The sequence below is a fragment of the Grus americana genome, unplaced genomic scaffold (assembly GCF_028858705.1).
Source record: "Grus americana isolate bGruAme1 unplaced genomic scaffold, bGruAme1.mat H_43, whole genome shotgun sequence".
In the NCBI taxonomy this organism is placed as follows: Eukaryota; Metazoa; Chordata; class Aves; order Gruiformes; family Gruidae; genus Grus; species Grus americana.
Window position 1 is genome coordinate 208 of NW_026561364.1, and position 19,092 is coordinate 19,299.

The following is a 19,092-nucleotide window of genomic DNA, read 5'->3' on the forward strand; positions in this document are numbered from 1 at the left end:
CGCTCTGGCGGCTCGCTGGGCGTGTGGGTGTCACCGACGATGGCGGTTTGCGCAATTCCCCCCACCACACTGAAAATCCATGTGATTACTCAGTAATTCAGCTTCATCACACGCCACATGAATTTCACATCACTGTGGTGAATAGACTTGATTGCAATCTGGAGGCTCTGAATTTGGTCTGTTAGATGCTCTTAGAGAGGAGAGCTGGGCAAAAGATACAGAAATGAGAAACTGAATGAGCATCATTTATTTGAGAAATTATTTCTCTCGTCCCTCTTCTCACGATCTCTTTTGCCTTGCTTCGCTGACTATCAAGCAGTTTGGCGTAGGGACTAAGAAGATGTAAGGCAGTGAGCCCGTGATGCCGGGGGTAGCTGGACCCCTGGCCCTGTGGACTGTCGGTGGCGGGCAGAGAGCAGACGTGAGGTACGGGAGAAGAAAGGTCTCCACTTCCCCCACACACGGTCTGTTCCCTGGAAAGCAGACAGAGAGCTGCTGTAAGAGAGCAAGGTGAGGACAAATGAAAAGCTGAATTAGACCCAAGGAAGGAGAAAATACTCAATGCAGCAGTGATTTTTGGTTCACTGAAAGATAGTCTGAAAACAGAGGGATGCTGTAGAAAAGACTGTTAGGCGTAGCTGAGCTGCAGGCAAACACTCCAATGCCACCTGCACGCAATATGGCAGGGGGTATCCCGCATTAAAAGCTGATTGTCAGATTAATGCAGCCTCCCGTGTGGCTGCGTAATGGCCGTATGACACTGCTATAAGGAAGTATTTTCAAGTTGCAGAGCTATGCAGGAAAATAAACTGTATTGTGCTACACGTCTAGAAGAGAAAAAAAGGCTTTTTCCTTTTCCATGAAAAGGTAACTGGCATCTCAGTGAAACTGCAAGTTGAAAAACATGGGAATTCCACTGTAATGTATTACTGAAGAAAGAGTAGATGGGAGAGTGAGGCTGGGAATGTCTTCTGTCTGGCACCAGAGCCCCGAATTTGTGCCCACCAGGGTTTTGAAGCGTATTGCTAAGTTTGCTGTCCACGGGAGAGCAAGCAGGGGATGTTCAGGCAACATGTAGCACTCTGCGTCGAACGTTGCCCTCTTCTGACAGTGCTCTGGGATCACCTGAACTGGTAATGTAAGTGGTGATGATGTTAATATTTGGCTTTTGGACAGCTTTGCTTTAAAATGCTGTTAGATCTAGTTTACAAAGAGAGACATATCATCAGAACTCCCCTTTAACAGATGGAGAAATTGGGCATGAGGGAGGAAACAAATTGCTTATCAACCCCTAGCAGCCTAGTAATAAAACCAGGATTCAGATCCTTCAACATTTCTGAGGCGAGTCCCCTTCCACCAGCCTGTATCACGCCTTTCAAAAATAGGAGGTGACCCAAAATCCTTAGTGATGCTCCTCCATCCTGGCAACTTCAAATTCTCTCTTGAGGCAAGGGAGTGAGTGCGTTTCTTGGCACAACATGGTCGCTGCACAGATGTGCTGCCTGGTGATCTGTGTGATAACAAAACTGAGCACTCCTAGGGCTCTTTTGCAATATAGTAAATGTAAAAAGGCTGATACAAAAACGTAATTACTTGTGATTGATATGGGAATAACAGCTCTGAATGTGGTTGGTTTGGGCAGATATGACTTGAGCTCTTTATTTACCTTAGATCTTACAATAAAGACCATAAAATGTATCTTCCAGTTATACTAATTAGTCCATTGGTGATTTAGCTGTATCCTGACAGAAGCGGAGCTGCAGCAGGATCGGCATCTGCCAGTTGGTCCCTGGGTTGCTATGGCAACTGCCTAGGATGGGGGGCACTTAAGAAAAATGCAATTTCTGGGCTAAATTCTGGGCTGGAGGGTGGCAGATGGATGGGATTCAGCTGCCTCAGGGGGGGTACCCCACAGCCAGCAAGCTGCACGGGAGACACACAGACAGGCGGATGCAGAAATCTCCCCGGGCAGCCGAGTTGGCACGTGGGAGATTCTGCACCTGGGAAGCAGGGAGGAGGTCCAGTCGGAAGCAAAATTTAATTTAAAGCATTAATTTGTTCCCAAATTTGTTCACTGAGCCTGGTATGTTTCATCTGAAACGTGCAGGGTTCGATGAACAACCACGTGACCCAAGCCTGCCCGAAAGCCTCATGGATTGTCCCGAGCCCGGGACTCGGTGCTCCCACAGCCCTTTCTGGGGAGCAGCCAGCTGAGACGGGGAGGGCTTCCCATTTCACTGGGAAGTTAATCTCTTTGGCTGCCTTAAATACACCCAGAGCCAAGGACTTGGGATCCCAAGCAGCTGCGAGCTGGAATGGATGTTGTCAGAGTCACCGAACCCCTCTCAGAACACAGGCAACGCATTTCATTACAGAAATGTTTCCAAAACGAAATGTCCTTAGAATTTTCTGTTCGCAAAACAACTTGAAATGAAAAAAGGAAAGAAGAAACACCTTGTTCCAACATGGCCCAAGACCACATTTCAACAAGAACACGTCTTATGAGCGAGAGCGTGTGCTTTGTCAGCCAGCTGTACGGAGTACGCGGAACCTGAGCACGTGGGAGGCTCCCATATCTAAGGGCAGAAGTCAGGAAAAAAAACCCCAACCAAACAAAACAAACCGAAAAATAACCAGCACCATAGGTATATAAAAAGTCAACTTAGTTTTAGACAACTACTGCTTTGGGGTTTTTTTTTGAATCACATTTATTGTTGTTCCTTTATACAGTGTGCAGTGTTAAGTCCATTATAACAAATGTGTTGTTACATTAAATTAATTTTCCAAGATCATTTCCAGAAACATGATATGCCTCGGTATCCGCAATCTACGGACAATTTCTGTATGCTGCCTGTTCCCTGCACTGCTCAGCTATGCTGTTGCTTTCCACTTGCAGCATTTCTTAAATTGTTACTGGTATCTCAGGTTAGGTTCTTAGGGGTGCATCGGAGCACCACTTCTGACAACGGATTTATCATCATTCAAAGGTAAAGAATTCATATTTATTAAAGAGACCCAAATATACTTCCTATAAACTAACTAGATTATGAACAATGCATTCTATGCTTTCAAAAATGTAAATAAATTTTAGATTGAGCAAGCAAATATTTTTTGCAGCCAGCTTTTTCTCAATTCTTACTCATATTATCATTTTCTGAGGAAGAAGAGGAAGTGAAACCTCTTCTCCCATGCCTTCACTTTTTCGAAGAAATTTTACATTCCTAATTATGACAGAGGAAAGGAAAATGAAAGTCTATTTCAAGAGATGATTCTTCCTGTAAATAGTGCCTGGGCACTTCTGCCTAATCTCATTGCATTTGGGCTGTCAGATGAGCACGATAAATAACTCTTCCTATAACCTCCGCTTTGTTGTTGTTCTTTTTCTGTTGCAAATAATTGTCAGTTCTGGTCTTTGCCTGCGTGTCACTGAAAGACCTCCTAAATGACAAGGATACAGGAGCCTGGGTTTAGCTGGGGATAATTTTAGCCTCTTCCAACAAAAATTGCACGAGCTAAATCTGGATGCCATTTTCTTGCAGAACTAATAATATTTGGTTTATCTTTTGTTCTGTTTTCATTTTTCATTTGTTCATCACCCCCAGTTATTTATTTTAAAGCATTTATTTAAGAGAGACCATCAGCATGTAATTTTTTTTTTTACCAAAGTATCTAACTATTCTGCCAAGGAACATGATAAATGTTAGCAATTTCTAATGCATTTGCCTGGCTTTACAAGAGTATTTTTAAAAAAAATCAACTTCACTTGCTGAAAAATGCAGACTATGAAGTGAATTGGCTTTTCAGGAAAAACAAAATATCTTTTTTGTTTACTCAGAAAAACAGCATAGTGAGCTTCTTTTTCCCAATTTTCTAATTGTACTTAAAGCTCAGTGAACCACCTGAAACCCTGCACACATGTCATCCTTTTGGTTGAATTCACTGTTATCTACTGCATTTCTTGACTTTTAGTCCTAATCGTAAGAGTCATCTTAGGCTCTGGGGTCCAACACCAGCCCTGAGGCCACTGAAAATGCATTTCTGGTCTAATGATTTTAATGGTTTCCCAGAGACAGACTGTACCAATAAAATCTGTGTTGTTTTTTCCTTTCCTGATTGCAGGTGAGCTAGTTCTCCTTGATCTGGTAAGCGTAAGTGTAGCTCAAGAAACTAGACCTAGTCTAGGACTGCAATATGTCAGGATGATGCATCAAAATCAGTATCATTAGATATGCCATGCAAAAATGATACATTGGATGTTAAAATTGTGGTGGATGCTGCAGAGATCCCAAACTTATTATATGTACTAATTTGTCATTGTCATCATTAAACATCAACTGGAGGATCTAGGTGAGTTTTTCAGGTGGAAAAAGCAAGCCTTAACTCCCCAGCTGGAAACAAGGATGATTTTTGTGATTTTTTCGGTATTAGAAACCGCCTTTCAGCTGACTCCTCTTCCTTATATTCTATATACAGTAAATGAATGAAGATCTGAATCGCATCAGCAGCTTCCACCAGCGGCCTCTGGATTTCCCAAGTTGTGCCTGAAATTTCTCGTCTGTGAATTGGGTTGGCAAGAAAGCCAGCCCCAAAATGGCAGAGCCAGCAAGGCCCCTTTGCTAACGGACAAAGGGGAACCAACGCAGGAGAGGGCTGGAAAGGGAAGAGTTCAACCCAGCCCTTCTTCCAAGTGAGTGAATAAAAATGACCCCATAATAGCTGCAGCACAGAGAGGCTTCCTCCGTTCTCTGCACAACTCAGCGTGCATGACTTTGTGGTCTGTCATCACGAACAACGCGTGGTCCCGTTATGGCAAAAAAATCGTGGTAGCGGAGGTAGGCGTTGGGAAAGGGAGCGTAGTCTTTCTTTCCCAGTTTCTGACGGGAGGAAGGACTTCAGCTCTGATATCTCAGCTCTCACGATGATATTGTGAAGCTTCAACCTTCAGATACTGTGCAGACGGAGTACTACCTACCTGGGAGAGACCCTCGCCCCGGCTCCCTCATCACCCCTGGCTGAAGCTTTGCCTGGGCTAAGCTGGAGGGCATGGGTGGCTGCCGGGAGGGCTGTGATTTAGGCAGCTAGGTGGTACTTGGTGTGGGTGCCAGCTGCTAAAAGGTCAGAGTGTGCTTGTGGAGATCAAGCCCATGGTCTCTGTTGAGGTCCATTTTAAGCTATTTTTGACCCCCCCGTTTATTTCTGCTGCCTCTATTCTCAGTATCATCCATTTACAATTTCAGTATCATTTTGCTTGAAGGGCCTCAATGCGGAATCACTTCAGAAGTCCATGCCTTAAACCATGCGAGGCTGAGTATGGTTTCCTATTTCCTTAATTTTTACTCTTGGAGTGGCAGGAGAGAGGTGACGCAAAAAGGTGACTGTTGTAAATACTCTCTAAAGACTCCACTCAGGCTTTCTGCCCCTCTATAAACACCTCAAATTAGAAACCCTGTACTGTTTAAATCCGGCATGTGTCCCCCTCTGCTTCTTGTTTGAAGCCGTTACCAGCTGATGGATGCACTGGGTTTAAAGACCATGGCTTTGAGCTCTGAGGGACGGTGTTTGTAGGACACGTCCATTCGTTCTGGGCTCCATTTCATCTGTGTGGCACAACCTGGAAATTCCAGGATGAACGTGCCAGTTTTATTCATTCATCAACAGCCTTACTTGAGGGATGAGTTCAGGGATTTTGTGTAGTTGAATCTGCAGATTAATTAATCTGTATTGAGTGTGTAGTAATTGAATTCTAAGCCTTTTTTATAGATTAATGTTCAATCCTATAACCAAGATATATATTGGGGGAAGCTCTTAAAAGTCAGCAGTTGAAATAAGGAATCAGTACTTCCCAATGTTATATTGCAGTTTGCATACAATGAATAGCAAAGAATGCACCTGATTTCTTATTATATAACACAGAGGAAAAGAAAATACTTACTGTTTGTGTGAGATAAGGATTTTTGCTCAGTTTTACTTGAGAGATCATCAGCAGTATTTTTCTAGCCAGTAGGAAATTATACAGCTTGACATTTTTGCTAAACTGCCAGTTTTTAAAGGCACAGAATCGAAATCCTGCACCTGCTCAAACTAAATTTGGATCAAAACCTGGGATCACATTTTTTTGTCATTTTTGTGAGTGTGCTGATTTGAGCTGGGACAAAATTAATTTTCTTCACAGTGGCTTGCATGGGGCTACGGTTTGGATCTGTGCTGGCACCAGTGCTGCTAACACAGGGATGGTTTGGTTCCTGCTGAGCAGCGCTCACACAGAGCCAAGGCCTTTGCTGCTCCTCACACCACCCCACCAGCCAGCGGGCTGGGGGTGCACGAGGGGTTGGGAGGGGACACAGCCGGGACAGCTGACCCCAACCGACCAAAGGGATATCCCATACCATGTGATGTCATGCTCAGCATATAAAGCTGCGGAAGAAGGAAGGAAGGGGGGGTACACATGTTTGGAGTGATGGCGTTTGCCTTCCCCAGTCACCGTTACACCTACGATGGAGCCCTGCTTTCCTGGAGATGGCTGAGCACCTGCCTGCCCATGGGAAGTGGGGAATGAATTCCTTGTCTTGCTTTGCTTGTGTGCGCGGCTTTTGCTTTACCTATTAAACTGCCTTTATCTCAACCCACGAGTTTTCTCACTGTTACCCTTCTGATTCTCTCCCCCATCCCACCAGGGCGGGAGGGCAGTGACCGAGCAGCTGCGTGGTGCTTAGTTGCTGGCTGGGGTTAAACCACGACAGTAGGACTGTACAACTCTTCAGGCTACTAGAAGACATACTATTCTCTTGGATAAAAAGAACATTTGCCCTTATCCTCAGGGTATTCCAATGAAAGTAAAAGATAATCAGGTGGGTTTAGGGTTGTTTTTTTTTTAAAAACCATACATAACACTTTATCAGTCAAACAACCTTCTCTAACTTTTGAACTGTTCACACCATGACTGCACTTGAGAAACCATTATGATTGTGTGACCTGACCTGGGCAGTAACATTTCACTAAAGCACTGAGAAATTAATTACTGCATCTGGTTTTAATTTTTTTTTTCCCTGGGGAAAAAAATAATAATCTGTAACTTCTATTTTATATACAATGATTTGCATATGCATAGTGATCTATCTTCAAATAAGACAAATTCCTAGATATGATTTTCTGACATACATCTACGTTTATGGAACCTTTTCTGCCTTTGCACCAAGCAGAGTGGAATTTTAGTCTAAAGGATTATACTTACCAGTCCATAGTTTTATTTGTAAAGATGCATAATTATGGTACTTGCCTATTAGGATGTACGTAATAACTGAATTCAGGGTTGTTTTATCTCTTTTTTCATGACATAAGCATGGTTGGTTCTTTCTGCTATGAAATGCATGTGTGTGGTACTTCATGCCAGTGTATTTCTTCTGGTCTGTTAAATACGGTCTACATAAAAATGTCACTGTTAAATGTCTATACTGCTGATCTGCATCAAGACATTCATGTGATACCTCTCAGCAGAGAGATGTAGATGTCAGCTGAATTCCCAAAGCATTTTGGCTGTCGGACTCTTTCTGTTGTACCATCAACTTGGGGCCATGGGGGTAGCAGAGGCAGTGATAAGAGGTGGGCTAGAGTCCAAATTTAGTCTCCTAATGATTTTCTCCTGGGGGGTGGGAAAAAACAAAACTGTGGAAAAAACAATGGACAACTTAAGGTATTGTTTCATGTTCCTTTCTTAACACTTTCTTCAGCCACTCCCAAGCAGAGTTGATACGTTTTCTTTCACAGGGTTAAATTTCAGTCAGAAAGCATTTCAGGCCAAATCTTTGGTATCCTTATTTCCCTTGGTGAACAGCAATGCTTCTTCTCATTTTCTTTTGCAGTCTTTTGCAGTGGCTGGAAGACAAGGCTTGCTGGGCCAAGAGCCTATTTCCAGGCCTGGTCTTCGATCAGACTCTCTGGAACAACCTCACTACTGCAATTTGAGGTAACTACTGTGGCATGAGAGATGATCAATGGAACAACAAAAAATTACTTGTATGTAACCGTTTGTCATACGTTTCCTTTTTTCATTCTATTTTCCCATGTCTTGGAAGGAATTCTTGAAGATATCTTATTGTTTTCCTAACTGGTGTATCAGTTTAATAGATTTTAAGGCTTGAAGGTGCCAGGATGATCAGCTTGTCTGATCCTCCTGCCCCAGGTCATGGAATTTTTCATCAGTTTTTAGCCATTGTATCTTGCATGCATTTTTCTCTCAGATATAGAGAGAGTAAAGAATAAAGACTTCTCATAAAGAATGAGAAGTCATGTCTGTGTTGGAATACTCTCAGTGCAATATTTTAATGATTTTATTCTTCCAACACCTTACGAGATAGAGAAGTTGGTACTTTAAACCTGGATATAATATTCTGGTGATGATCTCCATGCATTGGCACTCCAATGCAATTACCTCCCTATTTCCAAGGAGTAAAGGATCAACTCTAGATTTTTATAGACAATTAGCTTTTAGAATTACTCTTTCATTACTTGGATTGTATAATGCATGTTTTCTTGGGACAGCTGTAATAAGATTTCAGAAGAAAATGGAATGAGACAATGCAATTATCACCCATGATTACTCCTTTTGTTCTTGTCTTAAGCAATTCTTGGGGGGAGGGAGGGCTTCTTGTTTAGTGTTTCATAAATTGTCTCCTCTTGTAATGGTTTTAAGGCTAAATTTCATTATATGACTCAGTGGTGGAGACACCAGCAGAAAATAATTGTATTCCTAAAATGATGTATCAAACACAGAGGACAACTAATATAAAATATAATGTGTGAGCAAAAAAGCTGGTACACAATGATAGCTAAAGAAATGCATGCGTTAAAAATAATAATTACGTATTGAATGGTGCAGAAGAACATCAACTTTACAGCAGAAGAAAACCAAGCTGAAGTACACATGTTGGGTTTATAGATATGTATAATGCCTTTGCATACTATACATGCAATGAGTCTCTCTCATGAGACCCTTCAGTGTCTGCAGCACTTAAGGTATCAGCAACTGTACTCGCAGACATTAACAGTCTTACAAATGCTGCCAAAAAGCTGCAAAATGGAAACTGCCTGCGGTCACGGCTGGCCAGTGAGAAAAGGTTCCAGATCACGCCATAACTTTTCAAGCCAGCACGCTAATGCCAAAATCAGCAACAGAAGAATAGGGTTTTCTAAGCCTTTTCAACATCTCTGAGCCAGCTGGTCACCTCCCCATCTTTGCTTACAGCAAAACAGGTCCCCAGAGTCAACACACAGCTCTTTCGGTGCCGCTAATGTTTTCTCCAGGAAAAACATTCTCATGCGTAAAAAATCCCAATGGACTTTATTTATAATTTACAGAAACATTTTAGCATAAAATTTGTATAATTGCTGGTCTCAAAATACTAAACTTTTAATATCATTTGTGTGGCTTTTTGTAGCTACTAATAAGTACTGTTTACTGGAGTCTTATGTGCCTCACTTATTTTTCTCCCGATGACTGAAGCTAGGAAGAGCTCATAAACCACAGGAAAGTGGGCTTGGAGAACATTTAATAATCCAAATTACCTTATTCAATAATTATTAGTGGAGAAAACACATTTTCGTATTAGAAACTTGCAAATATACTGAAGGGCTTTGAATGAATCAGCAATAGAAGAAAACAAACCCAAGACAAAAAAATCATATCCAGCTAAAATTACTTGGATCTGTTAATTACTGAGAGGGCAAAAGCACTGTTAGGAAATTTCATTTTAATAAATGCATTAAGCCAGCTTTTCCAAATTATGTTAGTTCTTCCAAACCAAACACTGGGAAAAGTGAGGTGGTTGTTTTGATTATTTCGTTTTTTTAATTTAAAGGGAAGAATTGATTCCCAGTGTCTCTGCCTAGAAGATGTGAAATGTGAAGAAATTTCACAAAGGTCGTACCTATCTTCCTTTTACTCACTTTTTCTTGTTTAAGAGCAATGACAGATCACAGAACTATCACTTTCATAGTTTCTGGGACACAGATTGAAAAAGATGTGAGATTACATTAGGATGGGCAAAAATGGACTGATGTTAACTTTCATTCTGCTGTTAATTGCCAGATAACTTGTTTGCATTCTCATTTGCAGTACGCGGTAATTGGAGGAGACAACACTTCTCAATTTCCCCTACAAAGTGCTTACTGTGCAGTTCTGTTGCTGCACAGCCTTAGGACGATGGGACGTCCCTACGGGGGGGATCTCAGCTACATCCCAACTACGCTTCCAGGTTGTCTGCAGGCTCCAGGTAGCCATGCCCAGGGGCTGGGATTTTCGGGTGGCAAACTCAATCCTAAATCTATGTCTCTTTCAGCATCCAAATGAGTAAGGAAGCAAGTGAAACCAGCAGCACTGGTACTGCTGAGTACCCTCAGCTTCGGCACTTAATCTTCCCCCTGTGAGAAGGGTGATTACTCAATAAAAAGTTAGCGAATTTCAAACCCAATTCTGTTTTAACTCACATCCACGGAATTGCACCGCACATTTGATGTTTAACTTTGCACCAACCATTGGAGCGTTATGGCTGTTGTGGGGATAGTAGGTCTTTTGTTTGTAGGCAAGTTTTTGGGGGTTAAATCTGTATCGCTGTTACCTGGGAGAAAGATGGGGCTTGAAAGTGGGAGCTGGGAAAGAGGGAGGCAGGGTTGTGTCCTGTTTAGGAGAAGTGGTGAGTAAAGAAAGTCTGGACAAGGGGGAAAGGAGTGCACAAATGTTGTACCTCTGTGAGAGGGAAGCTGTGTGTTTAAGAATAAGGCAGAAGGAATGCAAATGTATTTTTAGTTGAAATTAGAGCCACCTTTCTAAGTCTACGGCCAAATTATCTAGGCTCCTCTTACACAAGGCAACAACTATCCTGAGGACTCTAGCCTCGTGGTGACAAATGCGCCTGTGAACCAGTTAAAAAGCACAGTCATGTATTGTTGACTTGAAGCGTTGTAGATGCAAGGGTTTTCTCCTGTTTTTACTATCTCCAGAAGATCCGCAAGTCAAAACTTGCAAAGAAATAAATAGTAAAATAACATGTTATTTCTAGATTTCCCGAACTGAGGAGCTGTGCAGGAATATTCAGATTTCTGTGGGCTGGGAATGTCATCTGAGAGCAGGGGAGCTGCTCAAATGTGACGCACGGGAGCTATTTAGAGCACTAAGAAGCTGATAGCTGCACAGCTAGTGGTAAAGAATTTGCGGTGTGGCTGTGGATGAAAATTATCATGTGTGTGGAGCAGGCAGAATATTGCTAAGCTGATTAGAAACAGAAATTTTGAGCAAGTTGCAATCCATTCAGAAGAAAGGCCACGCTGGTGCCTGAAGTGAGAGGTACTGAACCAGGCTAGGGCGTCAGCACGGACTGGTGGATGGTTGTCTGTCCACTCGGCGAGGGTGTCTCTGGTTTCCTTGAGCTGGCCTGTCTGCACAGGGTCTTTTCCTCTTATTCAACAGGTGCTTCTCAGTGCTATCAAAAGATGTTTAGAACAGAACTATGCTCTCCAGAAGTTGAGAATAAATGAGATTACAGCGCTCTCTCTGGAAAGGGGATTGACAGCTGTCTAGTCCTAATGCAGCTGTCATGAACAGAGCACAGATAAAAGCCCAGCCTGCTGCGTATAGAAATCACTAGTAAAGTGGGGTGCTTTTTGTTAGTGTGTTTGGTTTTTTGGTTGCTTGGGTTTTTTTCCACTCCTGTGAGATTAGAGGATGTATTGCTCCATAGGAGGTAGGGAGACACAGCCTTGCTGTCCATGACTGCTTTTCTGACTCCAAATCAGAAGACCTTTTTAATCTTAATTTGCAGGACACGAACCTGCTTCCTCTGGGCTGAGAAAGTCTGATGGATCTCCGGTCTACACTTGGACAGTGTGGTCTTTGTTCTCCTTGTGCTCCACTCAAGTGTCCCTCATTCCAGTTTGAGCTACTGACTTAGCAGTATTGGATTCCTGCTGTCTGCAGAAATGCAGCAACAGAGCACCTCTTTATGAAAGGCCAAACATACCCCTATGGTTCAAAAAGTGCTCTGCTAGGACAAGGCAGTTAATTCAACAGTTAATGATGTTTTACAGGCCTCCCAAGCCAAATGATTGCAGACTATATTCCACTCATAGGTTGATAGTGGAGGAAGCTAAGGCTAATTAGCAGGTATTGTGGTAGTCGGCTCACCTTCATTTTTTCTACATCCTACTAGGTAAGAGTATCCAGATGATGATGATGATGATAATAATAATAATAATAATAATAATAATACTTTTTAAAGCCTGCTCAAAGTGCTGGTTTGGCTGAAGAGCTCAATGTTAGGAACGGCTGCTCTTCTACCCTTACCGCAGGTTTGCAGCCAGACACCCACCTCCTTTGTGGAACAGTTAATGGCTTTAAATGCTGTTGGAAAATATGAGGAGCAATCTTTCTCAACTGGCTTAATTAGAAAAATAAGCAATAAGTCTACAACGTTTGGTTATGAAATCTATTGCCTGACTTGTTTGAACTGCTTAAACTGAGGGGAAGGAGTGTAAAAGCTGAATTACCACTTGCATTTTAGCTATCATACCTGGATGTAAAAAGTAGGGATCTTTCAATCCAGTTTTGTGCGAGAAGCAGATGAGAAGATGTTAAGCAAGTGGCTGGAGGTACAAAGCTATCCAGGGCTGTGGAGACGGGCTAAAGAGATGAATTTGGCAGTTGGCAGCACAAAGCTGCCGGGTGAAGTTAGAGAGGGAGAGGGCTCCGGTGAGAAAACATAACAAGTAAAAGATAGGGGAAACACTGATGCTGGCTGAAAAACAAACAGAAAGTTGCAAAGCTTGTGGTCTGTCAAGTCAGAGCAGTCTGTGAAGCAGACGGGATAAAAAGAAAGCAACCACTGACAGCCAGGGAAGGCAAAGTTCACGGAAGTGGCAGAACAATCAGGTAAAACAGCACCAGAAATGTCTCCTTTAACGTAGCAGTTTGCTGTTGAAGTGTACTGGAGGAAAACCAGGAAGCGAGCTGTCAGGGAAGACAAGGTCCCAGGAACAGACAGCTTGCCTGAGACCTATGGAGACAGCTTGAGGAGATACGATCAATTTTGTAGTCATAGAGGCACCAGCTAATTTACTGAAAGTCAGAAAGTTAGAGTGGGAGGACGGGCAATTTTTCCAAGATTAGAGAAGTACAGCACTTGTAAGCCAAGAAGATAAAGCAGTTGAAAATAATGGAGAGAACACTAGGACATGAGAAGCAAAGGAAATGAAGGGATAGTTTAAGAAGAGTGCAAAATGGATTACCTTTCCCCAAGGTGTTGCAAAGACCAAGCTCTCAGCATAACTGACATCTTTGCAGAAAACTGAATCTCCTGAAAGCTGGGAGTAACATCTAGCAAATCACAAATTGCTAGAAAATAACTGTTTTACTGGGTTTCAAGAATAATTAGCAATACTCTAATGTATGGACGCCAGGATGGCCAGACTGTCAGAGGGATCTATTCCACTTCCCACCAGCCCCCAACTCCCTTAAGATACTGGAGTCTCCATCCTCTCTTCACAACAAAGAAAAGCAAAAACCTGTGGTTTTTTCCTTGGGAGAAGAAATTCTGCACTGAAAAGCAAATTTTCTTTGCCTCCTTTTCACAGTGACGCTGCTGGGTAGGACCAGTCTCTAATTAATTAAGAGCTACCAAGATTAGTTTCAGGAGTTAAATATGCCTTAAAAAAGAACCACTGTCTCCATCAGAGCTTGTAGCAAGGATACACCCCAAAGTGAACATCTCATTCTGGGATACCCTCCAAATCTTTGTTACAGCTGTCCCTTTCATCAGCTTCTCTCTGATTGCTTCTTTTCCTTTTCTGTATGTGGCAGAAACTTTCTTTGTTTTAAGGTCTTGTGGGCATCCAGACTTACCAGTAAGTAACATGGACATCAAAAGTACATTTATATAGGGCCTTTACTCTTTAAAAAAAACCAAAGACACAGGGAAAACTGAAGCATTACCTTTAAGGTTCATTTGCCTCACTGTGGCTAAGGATAATGATACTAAGAGGATACAAGGTCTTAATTGCAGAAGTTTAAAAATCCTTTGATAGTCCAACAGAGAGGGGCAGAAGCAGAGATGCCAGACTTTCAGTTTCACCGTTCTCCTTTTCCTCCCTAGCTTTTCCTTCTCAGAAAGGAACATCTTCATCTCCAGAGTGATCGGTGCTTCTGTAACTACTGAGGGGTCACTTTACTTCTGGAGCATCTCCCTTTGCAGTGTAAGGGTGCTGCTCCACAGCTCACACCTGCCTGGCCTGTGGGTCTTGTTCCTTCTCCCTGCCTGCCTGGGAGCTGCCTGCTCCTTGACTGCAGCCCAGGCTGTGATTGCAGAAATGAGGTAGGAGTGGAGAACGGCAATGCCTCCGCTAGCTTTTCAAAGGCTCAGAATGATTTGTCGCTTGTGCAAATAAACATCTGACAGAAACATATGGCTAGGAATGAGCAATAGCCCCCTACGCTCACTCACATGGGAGCTGGCAGGGCTGTTCGATGTCATGTACGGAAGAGAGAAAGAAGGGGAAATACGTTTCTTTAAAACTAGGGAATTTAAATGTTCTCAAAAGTGATCTGTGCAAAATAGCTGCCAGTTCCAACTGTTTGCGTACAGTGTCTCTCTCTCTCTCTCAAATTCTGTCTCTCCTAGCCCCCCACTGTCTAACTATTGCAGGAACCAAGCAGTCACGTACTCAATTTCTCCACCATGTTGTACCTTGCATTTGAGCTGGTGATCCTTGCCACACCGTTCTGTCGTGCTGGCTCATCACTACTGACCGCCTGCTGTCCAGTTGCAGAGTATGCCTGTCATCCTCCTGTGAGTTTTGCCCAAACATCCAAAATTTTCTAAGCCTTGCTGGGTCAATTATGGTCTTCTTGCATAAATAGTAATGGTCTTCAGTGGGACTAGGAAAGAGGACTGCTGAGATTCAAGTGAGAGGTGAATGGCAGCTTTTTATCAGCAAGTCTTAATCACAGGATTGTCCCAGAGACTCCTCCAAGGTTCTGAGGAGAAGATGCTGCTGGAGCAAGTGGCCTTGGGCAGCCCCAGCCCACAGGGAAGGACGTGAGGATACAGGCAATATCCAGCACCAAAATTCCATTCCACATTGCTCCTCTCCTTCTCCCCATTTTAGCTTGGGTGCTAACAGGCTAGTTTATTTTTAGGCTAGTTTTCCTAAAAATGGAGAAAAATCCATCTAAACTAAGACCTACAGGACAAGGAGAAAATGTCAGCTGGGAGTCATGGGAAAAGTCCTGGAGCTGGAGGCTAGAAGGAGCACCATTTGTGGCAGTGACTCTAAGCAGTCCTTTGGAGCAGTGGAGGGAGTGCCTCTTTACACCATCGCCTTTTAAAATCTCTATTTATAAACTGGTGGAGGGAGGGAGGGACTGAAACTAGGTCCTCAAATCTGTTCTCCAGAGTGGTACTTCTCTGCCAATGCCTGGTCTGTACAGTGTAGATGGTAAATTAAGATCTGACGCTACAGGCATGTGAAATGCGAGGGTATCAGGGGAGAATCACATAACCCCTTTACAACTGGTTATTCAGCATGTAGCATCTTCTCCCTCCTGCTGTGAGTGATGTTGATCAGAGAGTTATCAAAGTTGTTGTTTTTAAAATAACACAGTATTTCAGGGGTTTTGCACAACCTTGACTCCTGAATCAACCATGCCTGAAATGATTGCCTTCAGAAGACTCTCTTCCCTGCCCTATTGAGTCTGTTGATTCTCCCTCTATACGCTGTGCATACCTGGTAGCAACTTGAGGTCTGAGCAACCACCATGTCAACACAGAGGAAGAAAACAAGATATAAAAAATAATGCTGTCAAAAATAAGGCAAGAGCACAGTATAGCTTTTCAGGCTGTTTTATTTAAACTTCCTGATTCAGACCTTGAATTCCTGGGTGAACTTATTTAAGATTTCAAACTCCAGATCAATGTTCTGCATCAATTTTCTACAGCCTGTTCTTGGTATATGGTCTGTACTGACTTTTCATGAGGAAGATATCTGCCTGCCTATTGCATCTCATGTTTTCAACCTTGGGATGATAAATTTCTTTGTGGTTCCCCAGTAGAAGCCAAGACCACACTTTCTGTACCTTTAATCTGCCGAGGTAGCAACAATTCTTCCTCCCAAATATAGGTTTTTTGATGCCTTTCTCATTTCACAACAGTCGTATAATGCTTCATTTTGATTTCTGGAAAGTGAGCACAGAAGGGTGGAACGCCTGTACTATGCAGTGGTCCTCCCTGGAAATGCAGAAAACCTGTATCTTCTCAGTTCCAAACAGCATGTGAAGTAATGAGTTTCAACACTGACAAAAGAAGAGGAACTCAGACCTGCAAGATCAGGTAAGATGGGCTAGGCTTACAAGGAAATGTAACATGCATCTGTACAACTAATTAAAAGCTACAATAACACAAAGTTTCCACTTAACCAAACTTAAATAATTATGGCATCAAATTCAAAACAGAGTGGGTCTTTTAACTAATTTGTAATCAGTGCTATTTCCACAGAGAAGTTATAAAAACCCGTAAGTTTTCACCCACGCTTCCACCTGCTTAAAATCAACCGGACCCGAGGACTTGCAGTGGAAGTTTACAGGCTGTTTTGGGGTGTTTGCATGACCTTGAGGTCTGAAGGATTCCAGAGAACTGTGTCCCAGAGTTCTCAATGCTCATTAGGTATGGTGTGCTATTAACTGGCAGGAAATCTCATGGAGTTGGTGGAGAAATTGTGTCTTGGTTTCAGGCCAGACTAAATTTAGGAAAAAAATCTGAATGAAGTAGACTCCTCCATTTTTCAAGATAACAATCAGGAGAAATTTAGCTTTTGGGAGACATTGTTCCTGATCATCCTTCACAGCTGAACAGATTTCCCTGGTAGAACACCACCACTTTATCTTTTTTTTTTTAAACCCTAGAGCTAAGTAATGTAAGAAAAATTGTTATTTCGATGGGTATTTAACAACTCATTTCATGGTGGAACTCCCTTCATATCAGATACTTCTGAGAATATTTTCTTCTATCAATCTCCAGAAAAGGCTTCTCCTTTTTGAAGAAAATCGTATTTTCTATTTTTGAATAAATGTAAAAGTGCCTTTCTGTAACTCTTTTTAATCTTGCTGGAGGTATGAAACAAGATATAAGCAGAAATGTAATTAATTTTACTCTAGATGCTAGATTTAAGCAGTCATGTTGTGAGTGTGTTGACTTCAGCTATGAGCAAAGGCTAACACATGAAGCGTGTGTGTTTGATGATGGCCTCCTCTTTCCCTTTCCCCTCACTACTGTTGGGTTCACCACTGTCCTCTGCACTGGGGAGATGGATGTAAGGCCTGCCCAGCAGTGACAGCAGCGTGGCTTACCTCCACACCGGGTGTTAAGGCAAGATAACTGCAATCCCCTCCCTGCCCATCCCCTGCAGCCAGGCTGCTCTTGGACGTGGATTAGGAAGCAACCGCGTGAGTCGGGCTCCGGCAGAGTATTTTCTCTGGCAAGGACAGAGAGGGGATGTCGCAGGAAGAAGGAAATCAGTTTCCCCTTTTCAGATTATTCTAACAAATGGCCAACAATTTCTGCACGGTCTCACTGCTGTGAGACGCTAAAGCTGGCCCAGAAGCCACAGCAGCGAGGACGCGGTGACAGCCCAGCCGCAGCGGCAAGGAGCTCTCGGGCAGCTGATTTCCATTGCTCTGCCTGTGCTGAGCTCTCTGCCCCCGCTGCTGGGCTGCTCCTGGTAACCGGCCTCACGGACAGCCCGCTCGCGAACCTCTGCCTTTTGGGCTCTGCGGCATCCGAGTAGCTTTAGGTTGTCGGTCTGCAAGCCGTCAACAGATCTACTGATGAACGGACCGCAGGCTTCGTGGGTCCGTAGGCAATGACATGGTGGAAATAATGTGCTGCAGGCAGCACTATGCTTAGCTCTGCATGTCAGCTTCAATTTCAGCTCTTTAATTTCCTGTGGCTGCAAATGATGGTGAAAGGCTGTGCTATCATTTAAAGCCTCTGCCTTATACTACGTGGCTTTTTGGAATGGAGATTGTAAATTTTTTTACAACCATCCTTAGGATCTTGATCTGCTGCTGTTCCTTGACTAAAGTCTTTAGAAACTCTCCTAGATTAAAAATACTAATTTTTATTAAGATTTTATATGTGTGTGTGTGTGTATATATATATATTTATATATATATTTTCAAGGAGCTTTGAGGACCTGAAGAAAATCACTTGCTTTTTTCTAATCCAAAATGTTGGGAGCCATTGTGTTTTATTTCTAAAATTCACTACTAAAGAAAAGAAACACAAATTGTGTCAGGCCTGTCATATTTGATCATACTGGGCATATGCATGTAGCTATTTAGATGAGGTATGTTTGCATTTATTCTCTTTCTCCTTACTTTTTGCTAATCAATCCATTGGGTTACATAAAATGGAGAAAATGGAATCGTACATCTGTTGTGAAATGAAAGCCAGTGGCCAAAACACTGGATGGCCATTTTTGAGTATTTTAAAGTCCGTCCGTCCGTCCCCCTCCATGTCTCCCCACCCACCCCACCCCCCGCACCAGAAAGGGTAAAATGGATTTTTTATGATCGCTTGTTTTTCTCTGGAATTTTTACAGGAATAACAAATACTCTGTCTTCACATTAAAAAAAAAGAGGAAAAAAGAAAAAAGCAAAATAAAAGATGTTTTGACACTGAGTAAGCCACACTGGAGATGATTCATGAGCTTTTACTTCTGTTGTTGCATCCTGACCTATACTTCCCATTTGAATTTGAATTCTCCTAGCTGCATCATGGTAGAAATCATGCCTTTGTCTTGTGTAAGATCTTAGAAAAAGAAGGATATTCCAGTGTAATGAAAATGCATAATTTTCAGTGATGACAAAGCCAATAACAACACCCTTACCTAATCTTTCTATATACTTGGGAGGGTTTGCTGAGAGTTACAGCCTTTACTTGACTAGCTGTGTTCTGGGCAGGAGACGATGAAAGTGAGAAATTGTCTTGTAAAAACACAGGGAAACACAAGTACCCAAGAGAAAATTTAAGGCAAAGATGATTTTCAAAGCGT

General features: G+C 42.6%; 1 protein-coding gene across 2 annotated transcripts in view; it reads left to right on the forward strand.

The window, feature by feature from the left end:
- Positions 1 to 2,779: 2,779 nt before the first annotated feature.
- Positions 2,780 to 19,092, forward strand: part of LOC129200313 (gamma-aminobutyric acid receptor subunit rho-3-like) — a 56,671-nt gene continuing 40,358 nt past the window's right edge. Inside the window, exons 1-5 of one of the 2 annotated variants that reach the window (XM_054811636.1) lie at positions 2,780 to 2,987; positions 4,474 to 4,687; positions 6,675 to 6,848; positions 7,870 to 7,963; positions 10,112 to 10,268. The gene's annotated coding sequence lies outside the window, so the exon portion shown is untranslated. Of the gene's footprint in view, positions 2,988 to 4,473; positions 4,688 to 6,674; positions 6,849 to 7,869; positions 7,964 to 10,111; positions 10,269 to 15,460; positions 16,371 to 19,092 lie in introns of those variants that run through there. The other variant, XM_054811637.1, reaches the window with a different exon arrangement.